Below are 16,022 nucleotides of genomic sequence, written 5' to 3' on the forward strand. Positions count from 1 at the left end.
AGCCTGCAGCACTGCATGGGGTTGCTGTGGCCAATGTGCAGAACCCGGCACTTGGATGTGTAAAAAGAAAAGAATACTTGCTCCTTGGGAATGTGAGTCACTGAAGATAAATGTCTGTTACAAAATAAGTGTTGCCCCTGTTTTTTTTCCTTTCCTGGAAACTATTTGGTGCTACCCAGTGTTATCTATCCTGTCTTACAGGTACTGAAATTACAAAGGTGTTTTTTTTTTTGGGGGGGGGGGGGTGTGTGGAAATAAGTGGAGGAAGAAGTGATGCTCAAGGCAGGCTGTCTGAACAAATGAGCAGCTCTTTAGCGTTCACAGGGGAAATTATTTAGATGTGTGGGGTGTTTTTCCCCCTCATTTAAACCTGCAATTTGATTTCCAAAGTTACTGCAAGCCATTGTGTTGATGTCACAGCAGCTCAGTCAATCATGATGCACTTGACTTGGGGTAATTTGGAAACTGTAATTTCATCTGGCTGAAAAAGCAGTCAGTGTTCTCCGGGGTTGTTTCTCTTTGAAGTGGGGAGCTGTGGCTCTTAGCAGAAGGTGTGTTTCTGGAGCAAGAGTGGACTGATGTTTTGCTGTTTCAGTGGGGGTTTTGCCAGCAACCACAGAATGGTCTGGGTTGGAGGGGACCTCCAAAGCTCACCTAGTCCAACCCCCCACCGCAGTGAGCAGAGGCATTCTCAACTAGATCAGGTTGCTCAGAGCCCTCTTGAGCCTCACTTTGAATATCTCCAGGGATAAGGCCCCGACCTCAGGCAACCTGTTCCAGTGTTCCACCACCCAAAGAATTTGTTCCTTTAGACTTCAGATGGTGCCATGCAAATTCCTGCTCTATCATGGATATAGATTTCTCTGCCCCTGTGGGAAAACAAAATACTGAGGAGAACTATTTGGATGGTGCCAAGTTATTTGTATTTTCATCTTTTTCCTTTCCTCTGTGGCTTTGGAGCATCAGGTACGACTGTTTGATTCTGGATCCTGCAAAGCGCTCAGCGTGATCACCAAGCTTCTGATTACCCATCCACTTCAATCTGGCTGAAGCCCAGCTGCAATGGAAAGGAACAATGCTATGCTGTCATGGTATCTCTCCAGCTTTCCTTCTGCCAGCAAGCATGATTGTGCAACTGTGCAGGGAGCTAGGTTACAAAATTGATCCGGTTTCCCCAGAAAACTCCCCGCAAGAAATGTGCTTAGTTTTCACTTGGATCGGTTTCCCTATCTGGCTCACTGTTCCTGCCTCTAGTGCCTGCACTGAGAGGGCTGCAGGTAGTACAGAGGCAACTTGGGACCTCCTCTTTTTGCAGCACTGTGAAATGGTTTACCCTGGCTACCTGTTCCAGCAAAATGGAGGTCTGAGGAACAACAGCTCACAGGACCACGTTTTCAGCTCAGTTGCTGAGTTCAGAATCACAGAATCACCAAGGTTGGAAGAGACCTCAAAGATCATCAAGTCCAACCTGTCGCCACAGACCCCATGACTAAACCATGGCACCAAGTGCCACATTCAGTCCCCTCTTGAACACCTCCAGGGATGGTGACCACCACCTCCCTGGGCAGGACATTCCAGTGGCTAATGACTCTCTCAGTGAAGAACTTTCTCCTCACCTCAGGCCTAAACCTCCCCTGGCACAGCTTGAGACTGTGTCCTCTTGTTCTGGTGCTGGTTGCATGGGAGAAGAGATCAACCCCTACGTGGCTACAACCTCCCTTCAGGTAGTTGTAGAGAGCAATAAGGTCTCCCCTGAGCCTCCTCTTCTCCAGGCTAAGCAACCCCAGCTCCCTCAGCCTCTCCTCGCAGGGCTGCGCTCAAGGCCTCTCCCTAGCCTCATTGCCCTTCTCTGGAAATGTTCAAGAGTCTCAATGTCCTTCTTAAACTGAGGGGCCCAGAACTGGGCCCAGAACTGGACAGAGTACTCAAGGTGTGGCCTACCCAGTGCTGAGTACAGGGGCACAATGACCTCCCTGCTCCTGCTGGCCACACTATTCTTGATGCATGCCAGGATGCCATTGGCCTTCTTGGCCACCTGATTCAGGTTTAAGAAAAGTAACCTTTTCTTGGCAAAGCAGAGCAACTCTGTACAAATGTATGGACTGAGCTTTGTGGTGGTTTTAGGTGTAACTAAAATTTAAAGGCATGGCCTAAAACCACCACAAGCTTCGAGTGGGGCTGTCTTGGTGTTCTGCTTGGACGTGGCACACTGAGGTGGGAGGGTGGGAAGCGGTGCCTGGTGAAGTCCTCTGTAAGCCCTGCTGCTGAAGCCAGCTGATGGAGAAACCAGGCTGTAAATTGGGTTTGCTCTTGGGCATTGCTGCACCTGACAAAACTGGGTGGCTTTGCAGCAGCCCGAGGGATGATTTGGTGAGAGGATGTGAGGAAATGGGATGTCCAGTGAAGAAAAGGTGATTAGCAATCATTCTGTTCTGTAGCTTTTTAGCTTGGGGTAGTCAGTTTCTATAATAACCACCACACACAAACAACAACAAAGCAAGCCCCACCTCACCCCCCCCCAAAAAAAATGAAAAAGAAAGAAAAAGAGCAAGCAAACAAGGAAATAAAGAAAACAAGAAAGCAATCCATCTCTGGAGAATGCAGGTCCTTGGATCTGCTGAAGGGCAGGGGAAGGCCTGCTAAAATCCTTTGCAGTTCCTCCTGACTGCTACAATTCTTTAGCTGAACAAAGCACTACCCATCTTCTTCCTGAGCCATATTTGAGGCCTGGAAAAACTGTTGAGAACTGTACCAAGTTGTAATCTTTCTTATCAGGTGAGGGGTGCAGAATTTCAAACTGAAATCCAGGGATCCTTACGAATAAGGACACAGCGAACAGAATGTCTGGAGAGGATTGATTCTTGTTTCTGGGCTGCACATTTCCAGGGGCTGTAAATGGGAGGATTCAGACAAGTGTACTTTGGTTGTGGTGGGGTTTTTTTGTGTAGTGGGATGTCAGACATTGTGCAGTGATATAAAGTGAAGCTGTGCCAAATGCTGCCCTGCACTTAGTTCTGTAGGCATGGCCTGGAGAGCTGGCCGAAGCTGTACAAACCCATACTGATGCTCCTGACAAAATCACCTGCAGTGGCTTCTCAGTCCTATAAATGATATGTCCCTCTTGCTTGCTGTCTCCTAGGCTGCAGACAAATAGTCTGAGGCTCCATGGATGCTGCTGTCAGCGATCAGCTAGGCTAGCTGAAGGTATGGTGATGGTCTTTGGTGTCAGCTCATGAGGTACTGATGCCTCCAGTTCCTCTTTTCCTGTGACTGTTAGCCTTTACCTGGAGCTTGGTTTGTGAAACAACCTATCAAATCCTTAGAGGACTGATGTAGCACTGCTTTTAAGTGTAGCCATAAATGTGCAGATCACTGCAACTGAGAAAGCTACAGCTTCCCACAGGGCATAATGGGAAAAAGTATCTCAGCTTAAGGAGAAATGTGACTTACTCAGAGGAATATGTTCTTGAGGCACTGATAAAGAAAGTCTGGACCCCTATGCAGTACAAACTAAGTCAGCTGAGTTCTGCCTGAAGCTCATTAAGAAATGCTTACACAAATTGGTCTGACAGCAGAGCTGTGGGGAGCAGGCCCCCAGCAGTGGGTTAGTGACCCTTTCCATACAGGTTTGGGTTTCTTAAAGGAGAAAACATCAGTAATGAAGCTAGCATGAAAATGAGGTAGGTGGAAATGGTTTAACATACTGCACAGCAAGCAAGAGCAAAGGCAGAATCATGTGCTAAAAGGGAAGGCAACCTAAAATCTCTTGATTCATTCTATAAAACAAAGAACTGGACTTCTCTGCCCCTTCCTGCTTTGCGAAAATAGGGGGTTTAGCCAGTTGAGAAGAAAACTATGATGACCCTGGAAAGTGTTTACTTTGCTCACTTTGCAGTGCTGGGAACAAAATCACATTAATTGGTCTGTCTGAAGAGCAGTGGGGATGTGATTTTACAACATTCATCCACATCCTTTGTCCTCAATTTTTAAGCCCAGTCTTCGGTAGGTAATTTATTTTTAGAGTGACTTGATGACTTTTGCATAGCTGCTTTAGCTTTCTCCCACTGAGCTTCTGCTGCTGCTTAGTACTGAGTATTTTAGTATCTGATGGCTTAGTGGATGTGATGCCTCTCACAGGACACTCTGTTCTGCCACTTCTCCTTTAGGGTCTGTATCCTTAGCTGTCCCTGCCTGTCAGACTGCATCCTTACTCCATCGGCCCTGTGCTGTTACACATGGAATCCACCTCTGAAGTTTCTGGGGTGCAGTGCATAGCCTCTCTCTTGGCAATAAGCCACTGCACTTGAATTCTTGGTTACTGCATAGGCATCACATTTACCAGGAAAAGGGAGGCCTGTGCTTTTTTTGTGTCAGTTCATATGACCCATGGCTTTACAGCTTCATTGATGCCTGGTCTGCATGAGGAGGTGGAGTCTGCTTGGCTCTGACAGGTTACAGGCAATCAAGCACTGTGCCTGATGGCAGAAGTATGGTCACCATCAGGGTGGTCATCTGGTGGCAGGAGGACATCAGTGATTGAGAGCACATGAGTGTCACCTTCCACTGTGAGCCACTTAAGGAGAGCCATCCCTTCTGCTGGCATTGCTTTACCTGGGTGACTGGCCTGTCCCAGGCTGTGGTCTTTGGAACCTCCTTCATTTCCCATCCTATTCCTTCCAAGCTCCTGACTCTACTGTCATCCCAGTTGTTGTTCTTGTTCTTTCTGTGCCAGGGGAGGTTTAGGCTGGATGTTAGGAAGAAGTTCTTCATCGAAAGAGTGATTTGCCATTGGAATGGGCTTCCCAGGGAGGTGGTGGAGTCACCATCCCTGGAGGTGTTTAGGACAAGACTGGATGGGGTGCTTGCTGCCATGGTGTAGTTGATTAGATGGTGTTGGATCATAGGTTGGACTCGATCTCAAAGGTCTTTTCCAACCTGGTTAATTCTATTCTATTCTACACCTCTAGCAACACTTTTTAGCCTTCCTTCTATGAAAACTGACATGAAAAGATGCTTCTTTTGTGATAACCTAAACGCTGTCAGGTTTTATGTGGTGAACCTTGGTTAACAGCTCGTTAAATGTTCTAGTTTATATATAAGCAAGAAGAATTTATTTGATTTGGTTTAGCAGGTCAAGTTTTGATCCAGGAGCATCATCTTATTGGTGCTATAAAGCAAAGAAATCCTAAGCAAGAAAATGACTTCTAACAGTGCAGAAAAGTACCAGGAGGTCTCGTTTCCTTGTTCAGGTGAATCACATCCTTTTTTGGCTTAAAAAGAGACCGTGGGGTTTATATGGGTGGTTGAAATGCTTGCTTCCAAAGCTGGTGGGCCTTAAGAGATAATGAAAGTGCAATATTTTGTTCTACTAATATCAATCACTTTATACTGTTTCAAGTTATTGCTTTGGCTTTGTTTTTCATTAACAGAGGGGAAAAAAAGGGGGTGTGGGAGGGTGTGGAAGATTCAAGCAAAGTCTGGATGCTTTGTTGTAGTGCAGGGAACCTTGGTTCTCCCTGATTTCTATTATAGCATCTTTTGTTGTGCTAAAGGAGTGATGTAGACTTAAGCATTTCATGTGCTGGACACCAGAGCAGCAGAGTGGCAAGTTGCTCACTGCACCATTACAAGTATCCTGCTTTCCATGGAGGCTACTGAACAAGGAAACAGGCTCCATGAGTCAGGCAGGTGAAGGTCGAGTTAACTATACAGCTGCTATTTCTTAAGGAATGGAGAAAATTGTAGGCTGCTATTCTGGATAGCTCAGACTCACATCTTCCAGGAAAACTTTCCACACATTGAAGCAGGGTGTTTTGGAACCTCCTGTTAGATGTGGAGGTAATAAAGAGGGCTAGATGGAACGTTAATGAAAAAGTGTGCAATAAAGTGTGTTCAAATCCCCTCAAAAATCTGTAAGTGATGCCTTGGCATTTTTGCCTTCAGCTCAGCAAAACAGCATTCTGTGCAGGGTGGCACAGCCACATGCCAGGAATTGCCCAGAGAAGTTGGAGGGGCTCCAACCCTGGAGGCGTTCAGGGCCAGGTTGGGCAAGGCTAAACCTGAACCTCCCCTGGCGCAGCTTGAGACTGTGTCCTCCTCAGCACCAGGACTAGAGGACACAGTCTCAAGCTGTGCCAGGGGAGGTTTAGGCTGTATGTTAGGAAGAAGTTCTTCACAGAGAGTGATTGGCTGTTGGAATGGGCTACCCAGGGAGGTGGGGGAGTCACCATCACTGGACGTGTTTAGGAAGAGACTGGATGGCGTGCTTGGTGCCATAGTTTAGTTGATTAGGTGGTATTGGGTGATAGGTTGGACTGGATGATCTCAAAGGTCTTTTCCAACCTGGTTAGTTCTATTCTAGGCTCTGAGCAGCCTGGCCTAGAGGAAGGTGTCCCTGCCCATGGCGGGGGGGTTGCGCCTAGATGATCTTTAGGGTCCCTTGCAACCCAAACCCTGCTATAATAATCAACTACTGAAAGCATGGGTGCGTTTCCCATGGCAGGCTCAGCCGAAGGTCGGCTGCCAGGTGTGGTGTGTGCAGCTGGCTGGCTCCGCAGCGGGGGCGGGCGGTCAGTGGGCTGGGTTGTGCGCGCTGTGTTCCGCACAATGAAATGCCAGCTGACTCTCGATTCAGGCTGCACGCTGCGCTGGGTGACTTCACTTCCTACCCTTTCATGTCCACATTCAAGAAAAAATTTGCTTCCTTTATTTTTTCTTTGCCTGCTGCGATTTTTCTTCTCTGTAGGAAGTGGTTTTTAAAGCCCATTTCATGGGGTTGGACTAGATGATCTTTCAAGGTCCCTTCCAGCCTCTAACAGTCTGTGATTTTTATCTTGGATTAGCTGCTTAGAATATTCAAGGGATAGAGGGGGGAATAGGAGTTCTCTTGTAATGTGCAGACAGCAAGCAGATGAGCTATTCTCCCCCACCCCCTTACAGTGTGACAGAGTATGCCATGAGGCTGATTGTTTTAAGTGTTACTCAAATTGATCTGCCTACTTTGGATTAAGTTTTACTTAATGAGGAAGTAATGAGATTATCATGGACAAAAAAGACTCTTGTCTCTTTTGGGGACATACAAGTTCTGGTGCTTGCCTTTATTTCCAACAAAGCCAGAACTCTTTCTTTTGGGAATGCAAATTTAAATGATAATCAAACCGTGGGACTTGTCTAGCAACTGTTTTGACACTGACTGATAAAAGTATTACACTGTGTGTTTAATTCCTGGGGAAAGGATTGACTGCTGCAAGATTAAAAGGTTCTGGATGGGTGCCATTTTCAGATAGTTCAACTAGAAGAAGAGAATGGATCTGATTAAAGGATAAAGCTGGTTATTTGTTTGGTGGTTTTTACTCCGTGCCTACAATGGGAGCCATTCTCTTCTTCTTTTCCCTAACGATAATTGGGATCAGAGGGTTCCAACAACTGCGTGCTAATGTTCCTTTTTTTACATGGAAGCATGCTAAACAATTAGCATTTCCTTTAAGCTTCAAAATCTGGAAAAGAACCTTCCCCAAAATACGTAAGGAATCTTCAGGTATTCAAAAGCAAGCACGGGAAATAAATAAGGGACTCCTTTGTTTGGGTTACTCTTCCTGAGTTGGGATGTTTTAGGAAACATCTGTCCTAACCTGTCATCACAGTTCCCCTTGCTGTTGTGTTCCAAGGCACAAATACAGGCTGGGCAGTGAGTGGCTGGAAAGCAGCCCTGAGGAGAGACTTGGGGGTGCTGGTGGATGAGAAGCTCAACAGGAGCTCTCAGTGTGCAGTTGCAGCCTGGAAAGCCAATCAGATCCTGGGCTGCAGCAAGAGAAGTGTGGCCAGCAGGGCAAGGGAGGGGATTCTCCCCCTCTACTCAGCTCTGCTGAGACCCCACCTGGAGTACTGTGTGCAGTTCTGGAGCCCCTAGCACAAGAGGGATATGGAGGTTCTGGAAGGTGTCCAGAGAAGGGCCACAAGAATGAGCAGAGGGCTGGAGCCGCTCTCCTATGAGGACAGACTGAAGGAGTTGGGGCTGTTCAGTCTGGAGAAGAGAAGGCTCCGAGGTGACCTAATTGTGGCCTTCCAGTATCTGAAGGGGGCCTACAAGAAGGTTGGGGAGGGACTTCTCAGGATCTCAGGGAGTGATAGGACTAGGGGGAATGGAATGAAGTTGGAGGTGGGGAGATTCAGGCTGGAGGTGAGGAGGAAGTTCTTCCCCATGAGAGTGGTGAAGCCCTGGAATGGGTTGTCCAGGGAGGTGGTTGAGGCCCTGTCCCTGGAGGTGTTTAAGACCAGGCTGGACGAGGCTCTGGCCAGGCTGATCTAGTGTGGGGTGTCCCTGCCCATGGCAGGGAGGTTGGAACTAGCTGATCCTTGTGGTCCCTTCCAACCCTGACTGATACTATGATACAAAGTCGTTGAAGAAGCCAGTGGCTCATTTCTGGTTTCTAATTGTGTCAGCCCACGAGTCACTTGCTGGGACCTCTGACAGGATCCTAATAGGAGCTGCTGTGAAATTAAGCAAGCTTCACTCACACAGCATTAGAGTTGCTGTTAAATGTCATCGATCATGCTGCTAATTGTATTTTGTGCAGGGCTGCTATGGCTTCATATTATTGATTTTTACATTTAGCCACGTGGCTGATTTGAAATGGGCACCAAAAGTTCTGGTTTAAATAGCATGTCCAGATCATTACACGCTGCCTCCCCACCCAGTAATTTTGCCCTTCTGCTGATTAGCAGTTTAGCTGAGAGGGGGGAGAAAAATGACACTCACGACCTGAATCTGCAGCGATTTCTGCGTGCAAACGGCTCGTGGAACTGAGGCAGTGCAATCTAGGCTGCTTCAAAGTTAATGTTCAACTGGTTGGGAGTGCTCATACTTGTGGGACTGGGACCTTCCCCAGCAGCACCATGTGATGGGGTGTGAACAGGTAGGCTGCACGCTCTGCCTGCTCTAGAAGTGCTGACTAACACTTGGGAGACTTTCATTTCTATTTAAATGAGAGGGAGTAGGCTCTTGCCTTCTATTTGGTATTGCCATATTTAAGAATATACTTAAGTCCTATTCCTCAGGCACACATGAGTGTTTACAGTAAGAAATGTTCAGTTGAATGGGAGGCATAATCTCTTAAGAGGTCATATTTGTTATTAGCTAAAAGAGCTCTGAATTGCAATCAAATCCTAAATTGGTGGTGGCTGGTTGTAGCCATAGCTGATTTAGCATCCCTGGGAAGGGCTTTCTGTGCTCTGCAGTCTTTTTGCTCTATGTCACTTTGAGCTTTTGTACTTTTTCTTGCTGAGATGCATCAAGACTTCCTACCTAGAGGCTGTAGTGAAGTTTGAACAAAGCCTTGAAGCAGGGTATCTCTCAGTTCAGGCTTAGATGGTCTTTTATAGTATGGAAGAGGTTTTTAGGCATATCAGCATTAAACCAGAAATAAATGTAACTTGCAGTGCTTTCATCCTTTCAATTGGTACCCTTTTTTTTTTCCCCTCCTTGGTTACCCAAGATAAAGTACAGGTTTATACAGTCTTGCCCTTTCTAAAACCATCTTAGCATTCATTTTCAGTGTTTTAGTGAAGTCATAATGTTGAACTTGTGGTAACAGAAAATGATTACAAGGTTGAGATTAAATGCAAATGGGTGACGACATTGCAGAAGAGAGAAATGGGTAGGCTGGAGGGGAATGAGCTCTTCATCAAACACCATAAAACTGCAGAAAATGGCCAGCCAGTTGGGTAGTGTGTGTTGTGGGTTTTTTTACAGCAGTTCTGTTGCTGCAGATGTGTTCTTCTGCTTTCTTTTCAAAGGAGATGAAGCTAAGGCAAATATGTGAAGTTTAGTTCAAATGCTGACCTTGTATCAGAAGCAGGTCAGGACAAAAAAAGAAAGCCATGCTGAAGGGACCAGTAAGTAAATAGCTCAGAGGGGCAGCTCTGCTGCTGCTAATCCTGCTGGTCTCCATAGTTGGGTTTTAAAAAGGACAGTGTTTCTTGGATGGAAGAAGCTACTCATTTAAAACTGGCCAGATGGACCCAGATTAGGATGATGGGTCCCAAAATGTGTAATACAGGAGAGTGACGCTAATGTGGCAGCTGGGCAGGGAGCAATAAAGGTAATAAAAGTAACAGAAGGGTTGGGTTTTTGTGATAGAGAGAGAAGTGGGGGTGATGGATGCAGGCTTCTTAAAGCTTTCAAATGCTCCCCATTTTTTCAACAAGAAGTTGTTTTTGCCTTCCTGCAGAGTTAGGTGGCAGCTGCCATGTAGTGCTTGCCTCGAGTGCGTCCCAGGGTTACAGTATCACAGTATCACAGTAACTAAGGTTGGAAGAGACCCCAAGGATCATCAAGTCCAACCTGTTCCAACAGACCTCATAACTAGATCATAGCACCAAGCGCCACGTCCAATCTCCCCTTGAACACCTCCAGGGACGGCGACTCCACCACCTCCCTGGGCAGCAGAAGCCATTCTGGGGTGCTCAGAACCCAAAAAAGCTGGCAGGAGAAATGCTGCCTGTATAGAGCAGAGAAACAGAGATCATTTTAAGCTTGTGAGAGACTCGATTGTTAGCTCCCTGTGCAGTTGTTTTTTCTGGAGACAGATGTTTAGTCCAGCCTTTATGTTGCTCATAATTTCGCAATGTCCCTCCAGCCTGATTCATTGTATTTAACCTAATAAAATCTTAACCCCACTAAAGGTTTGATGTGATGATGAAACTGTGAAGCGGTATCCCCTTCATTTCCAGCTGAAGCGGATCTGTGATCTGTTTTAATTTACTTTTAAATCCCATGCTGTTGTGCTTTGACCACGTACAACAGAGCTGGAACAGGTGCTGTGAGCTGATGGGGAAGGCTTGGGAGTGACCAGAAGCCAGCTAGGAAACTGGCCTGGGGATGCAAAGCAGGGCTTTGGCTGTGCAAGACACTGCTCCTGCTGTCAAAGCTGGATACAGATTGCTGATACTTACAGAAGAGTTTGCATCCTCCCATGCGATCGTACAGCAGGTAGTGCTGCTTGGCAGAGCTCCCTAATGCAGCCTTTTTTCTTCTTTTAGAGCTTTCCTCCAGAGCTGCTGAGCTGTGTAGTTCTTAGTTCTCAAGCTAAAATGCTCCTTTGCCTTTCCCCTGCTGCTTAGGTCTCCAGGCTTGGATGCTGTGGTGGTATCTTTAGTAAAGCTGCCAGCCTGTTGCTGGCAGCATGGGTGGAGAGGGAAGCATTCTGCTTTGGTGAGAAGGGGTCTGGCATTGCTGGGAGCTACAGCTCCTGAGTGGTCCTTGCTTTCACAGGAGACAGGAGCCAGCACTGTGTCTTTTCAGGCACCTGAGCCACCTGGATCCAGTGATTGGATCACATATTTTAGGTCAAACACTCAAATGGTTTAGGGCACTTGGATGTGAGGTGGATGCACCATTCCAAAACCTGTGGAGTAGATTATCCCTTAATACACATGGATAAGACAAACATCCAGTATGTGGAAATTCTTGTGGTTCCAATGCTTAGGAGACCCTTCAGAAAGGGCACTGGAAACCCAAATTTGCCTCCTCCCTGCCTCTTTTCCCCTAACCTCTGGGACAGAATGTTTCAGGGAAGGGAAGGCCCTTTTCTCTCTTGTGAATAGTACCCAAATTGCCCTGTGGCTGCGTTCTAAAGAGGATTTTTGATGTTTACATGCTAAAGATGTCAGCCTTCTTGAATCTTTTTCTTAATCTTTCTGGTTGCAAAGATTAAACAGATTGACCAAGTTCCAGCTGCATTTCGTGGTTGACATTAAAACTAATTGCCAAAAAACCCCCATAGAAACAAACCTGCTCCCAATGAAAATGCACTCCCAGTACCAGAGCCAGAGAAGTGAAGTTACTTTTTGTTCTAAGGAGCACTGCTCACTGACTTATCTTCCTTTAGAGAAGAAATAGGTGAATTAAAATCATTCTGTTGTAAACTGTGAAGGTGAAAAGATTTTTTTTTAAGGCAGTGAAGACTTCCTGAAATTGATATTTCTGCTTTTAATTTCAAACCCACACATATATATATGGAAGGAAATCATTAACTGTAGCTCATTAGGGCCTTCCAAGCAGCTGCAAACCTTTAAAAGTTAATCATTTTCATCATGAAATGTAAAAGCTGGGCTGTAAGATGAAATACTCAGTTCAAAATCTCCATTGGAGCTGATGGGGGCTTGCAGGGGAGAGGCTGAGGGAGCACCCCCAGAATTAGCCTACCACTGTCAATTAAATTTGTCATCTGTACACCCTCAAATAATTCCATCTTTATGATGTGAATATATCAAGCCTCACCCTAAGCTGGTTTTTCTTTTCCCCTTTTTAATACAGATTTCACCCCTAGAAGAAATAGTAACAGATCTCAGAATCTAATCAGGCTGTGGAAATTACTCTTTTAAGGTAAAAGGCAAAAAATTCCAGTGGTCTCTTCCAGAGCAAAAGGATGGAGGTGATTAGAAGCACAGCAAAGCCCAGTGGCTCTGGTGAAAATCTGAGATGCCCACTGAGTCATTTGCTGTACAGCCTGGGAACTGGAGTGAAAATGCAAGAGGAAGTAGGGGGTGGAAAAGAAATTCTGCTACATACAGTTTTTCGTGGCTTATGCTTGTAAGAATGAAAAATGGAAGTAGATGTTGTGCTCTTTGAAAGTGCTGAATCACAGTTGTTGTGCTGGGTTCTGGGATCAGGGGGATTTCCTTGAGTGCTGTGCAAACCTCAGCTCAGGCAGCAGCTTCTCCTGTCGATAGAAATGTCTGGTCCCAAGGAGTGGGGACTGTAAACTGACAGCAGGGATTTCAAAGCCCTTCTAGGGAGTAACCATGGCGGGGGGGGGGGAAGGCAGAGTCAGAGAATCTTTTGAGGTGAATTGTTTTCTCCCACTGTACTCAAATACACCACTGAATGCCCTCACTCACTGAAGCCTGGGGAAATGGGGTGACAAGAATTGAAAGTGCTAGCGGACAAAGCCAGCCAGGTTTTGTTGTTACAGAGCTCTCATTTTGACTTGGCGAGGGACTGTGATGTCTCACTCTGTACACAGAGCCATTCCATGTTGTGTTTCCCTTTGTAGATATACTTTTCCTGCTTTTAATTTGAGGAATTCTGTGCTCTCTGCTCTTGTGAGACCCCCTCCTGGAGCACTGTATCTAATTCTGGTGCCCCCAGCATAAGAGGGATGTGGTACTGGTGGAGTGGATGCAGAGGATGCCGCAAAGATGATCAGAGGGCTGGAGCACCTGTCCTGTGGGGACAGGCTGAGAGATCTGGGGCTGTTCAGCCTGGAGAACAGAAGGCTCCAGGGAGACCTTAGAGCAGCCTTCCAATACATGAAGGGGGTACAGGAGGGCTGGGGGGGGACAAGAGGAGATTGGACGTGGCACTTGGTGCCATGGTCTAGTCGTGAGGTCTGTCAAGACAGGTTGGACTTGATGATCCTTGGGGTCTCTTCCAACCTTAGTTATACGGTGATACTGTGACATTTGACAAGGCTTGGAGTGACAGGATGAGGGGCAATGGCTTTGAGCTGGAGGGGTGGAGATTTAGAGCAGAGATTAGTATGAAATTGTTTCCAGTGAGGGTGGTGAGACACTGGAACAGGTTTCCCAGGGAGGTGGTGGATGTCCCCTCCCTGGAGGTGTTCAAGGCCAGGTTGGATGAGGCTTTGAGCAGCTTGGTCTAGCTTGGTCTTGTGCCCACGGCAGGAGGTTGGAACTCGATGATCTTTGAGGTCCCTTCCAACCCAACCATTCTATGAATTTGAGTTGTGGCCACTTGGTCGAAACTGCTGCTGTCACTGGGCAGTTCCACATCAAAGAAGCCCAGATGTTTCCACAAAGCTGCAGCCAATCCACTGCAAGCCTTACACAGATGTATTTGTGGCTGTTTTCAGGATCTCAGAATATAGCAGGCTTGCTGGTATCTGTCCTAAAGAAGGTCACAGTTGCTGTGTAAATTTTCACCATAGTATAGAAGACTCCATGGGAGAGCCTGCTGTTGTCTCAGGCTGCTGCTGGACAGAGCTCAAGTGGCTCTACTGGAGAAGGGCCATACTCATTCACAATCCTTGTGTGGGTTCTTGACCCTGCTGCTCTTGGCCCTGTGCAAATCTAGGTAGTGTGTGTGGTGGTGTAAGGGGGTGCAGTCATCCTGCACTCTTGGGTTGGTGCAGGTGTCTTTAGGGTCATAGAAATGTCAGGCCACCACTGAGTATTCACATCCTTCTGAATGAGGCTGGGAGTTGTGATGGTGAGAGGGATCTGGTTTAGGCTCATCTGCCAAAAACCTTTTGAAATAAAGAATTTCAGTCTATCATGATGCTTTCCCTTTGCTTGAAATTCAGGTGTGTGGCTGACTGACTCTCCAAGGGAAGGGTAAATTTCAGCAAAGAAGTAGGCCTGGTTTTGATTCACATGGAAAACCTGAAGAGGAAATTGCCAAGTACTGCTAAACAAATATGTTGAATGTCCCTATAGTGGTTTTTTCCTACTTTTTGAGCTTATATTAGTGTTTTAAGCTTTCCTGTTCAACCTTTATCCTTTGCTACACTGAATTCGGTGGAAATTGTCATATAATTGTGCTGGAGTTTCCAGAAAGCATTGAATATTACAGAATTCCACAAGAAATTATGGCAATGTGCAGGATTTTACTTCTGTTTGCTTGTTGGTTTTGTTTAAGTTTTCCCCTCTGCCCCTCTTTTTTAGTTACACCATTAGGCTCTGACAACATTACATCATTATAACAAGGCTCTGAGGAGACCTAATTGTGGCCTTCCAGTATCTTAGGGGGGCCCTATAAGAAAGGTGGGGAGGGGCTTCTTAGGGTGTCAGGTCATAATAGGACTAGGGGGAGTGGAACAAAACTGGAAATGGGTGGATTCAGACTGGATGTTAGGAAGAAGTTTTTCTCCATGAGGGTGGTGAGAGCCTGGCACAGGTTGCCCAGGGAGGTGGTGGAAGCCTCATGCCTGGAGGTTTTGAAGGCCAGGCTGGATGTGGCTGTGAGCAACCTGCTGTAGTGTGAGGTGTCCCTGGCCATGGCAGGGGGATTGGAACTGACTGAGCCTTGAGGTCTCTTCCAACCCTAACAATTCTATGATTCTATGACCTTTCATGTATCTACTTCCCCCTCCTCCCAGGAAGATGATTTCGGAGGCTGGAAATCTAAAGGAATTGTGACACTAGGAATACTAAACAAAACTTAATTGACTTGTAAACAACCTACATAAAACTAATTCTCTTTAAATGTCTTTTAAATGTGTTCAGTCTGTAGCTCAAAGATTTGTGTGTTGGTGATCAAGCACTTCTTGTTCCAGCTGAGGTTTTCAGTGATTCCTCCAAGAAATAAAGACAAGCCCATGTGTCATTGACCTTTCTAAGAAGGAAAAGGAAAAATATCTTTTGCCTTTAGGTGGAGAAAAGAAGCAGCAGAGTCACAGAACATTAGGGGTTGGAAGTGACCTCAAAAGATCATCCAGTCCAACCCCCCTGCCAGAGTAGGATCCACCTACAGCAGGTCACACAGAAACACACCCAGGCAGGTTTGGAATGTCTTCAGAGAAGGAGACTCCACAGCCTCTCTGGGCAGCCTGTTCCAGTGTTTGTCACCCTCACAGTGAAAAAGTTGTTTTTTCTTATGTTCATGTGGAACCTTCTGTGCTCCAGTTTGCACCCATTACACCTTGTCCTATCATTGGACATCACTGAGCAGAGCCTGGCTCCATCCTCCTGCCACTGCCCATCACATCACTTCCGCGAGGAGGGGCTGAGGGAGCTGGGATTATTTGGCCTGAAGAGGGGGAGGCTCAGGGGAGACCTTATTGCTGTCTACAGCTATGTGGAGGGAGGTTGAAGCCAGGAGGGGGTTGGCCTCTTCTCCCAGGCAACGAGAACAGGAGGACACAGTCTGAAACTGCTCCAGGGGAGGTTTAGGATCGAGGTGAAGAGAAAGTTCTTCCCAGAGAGAGTTGTTAGCCATTGGAATGTGCTGCCCAGGGAGGTGGTGGAGTCACCATCGCTGGAGATGTTCAAGAGGGGATTGG

The sequence above is a fragment of the Dryobates pubescens genome, chromosome 2, assembly GCF_014839835.1.
Source record: "Dryobates pubescens isolate bDryPub1 chromosome 2, bDryPub1.pri, whole genome shotgun sequence".
Classification (NCBI taxonomy): Eukaryota; Metazoa; Chordata; class Aves; order Piciformes; family Picidae; genus Dryobates; species Dryobates pubescens.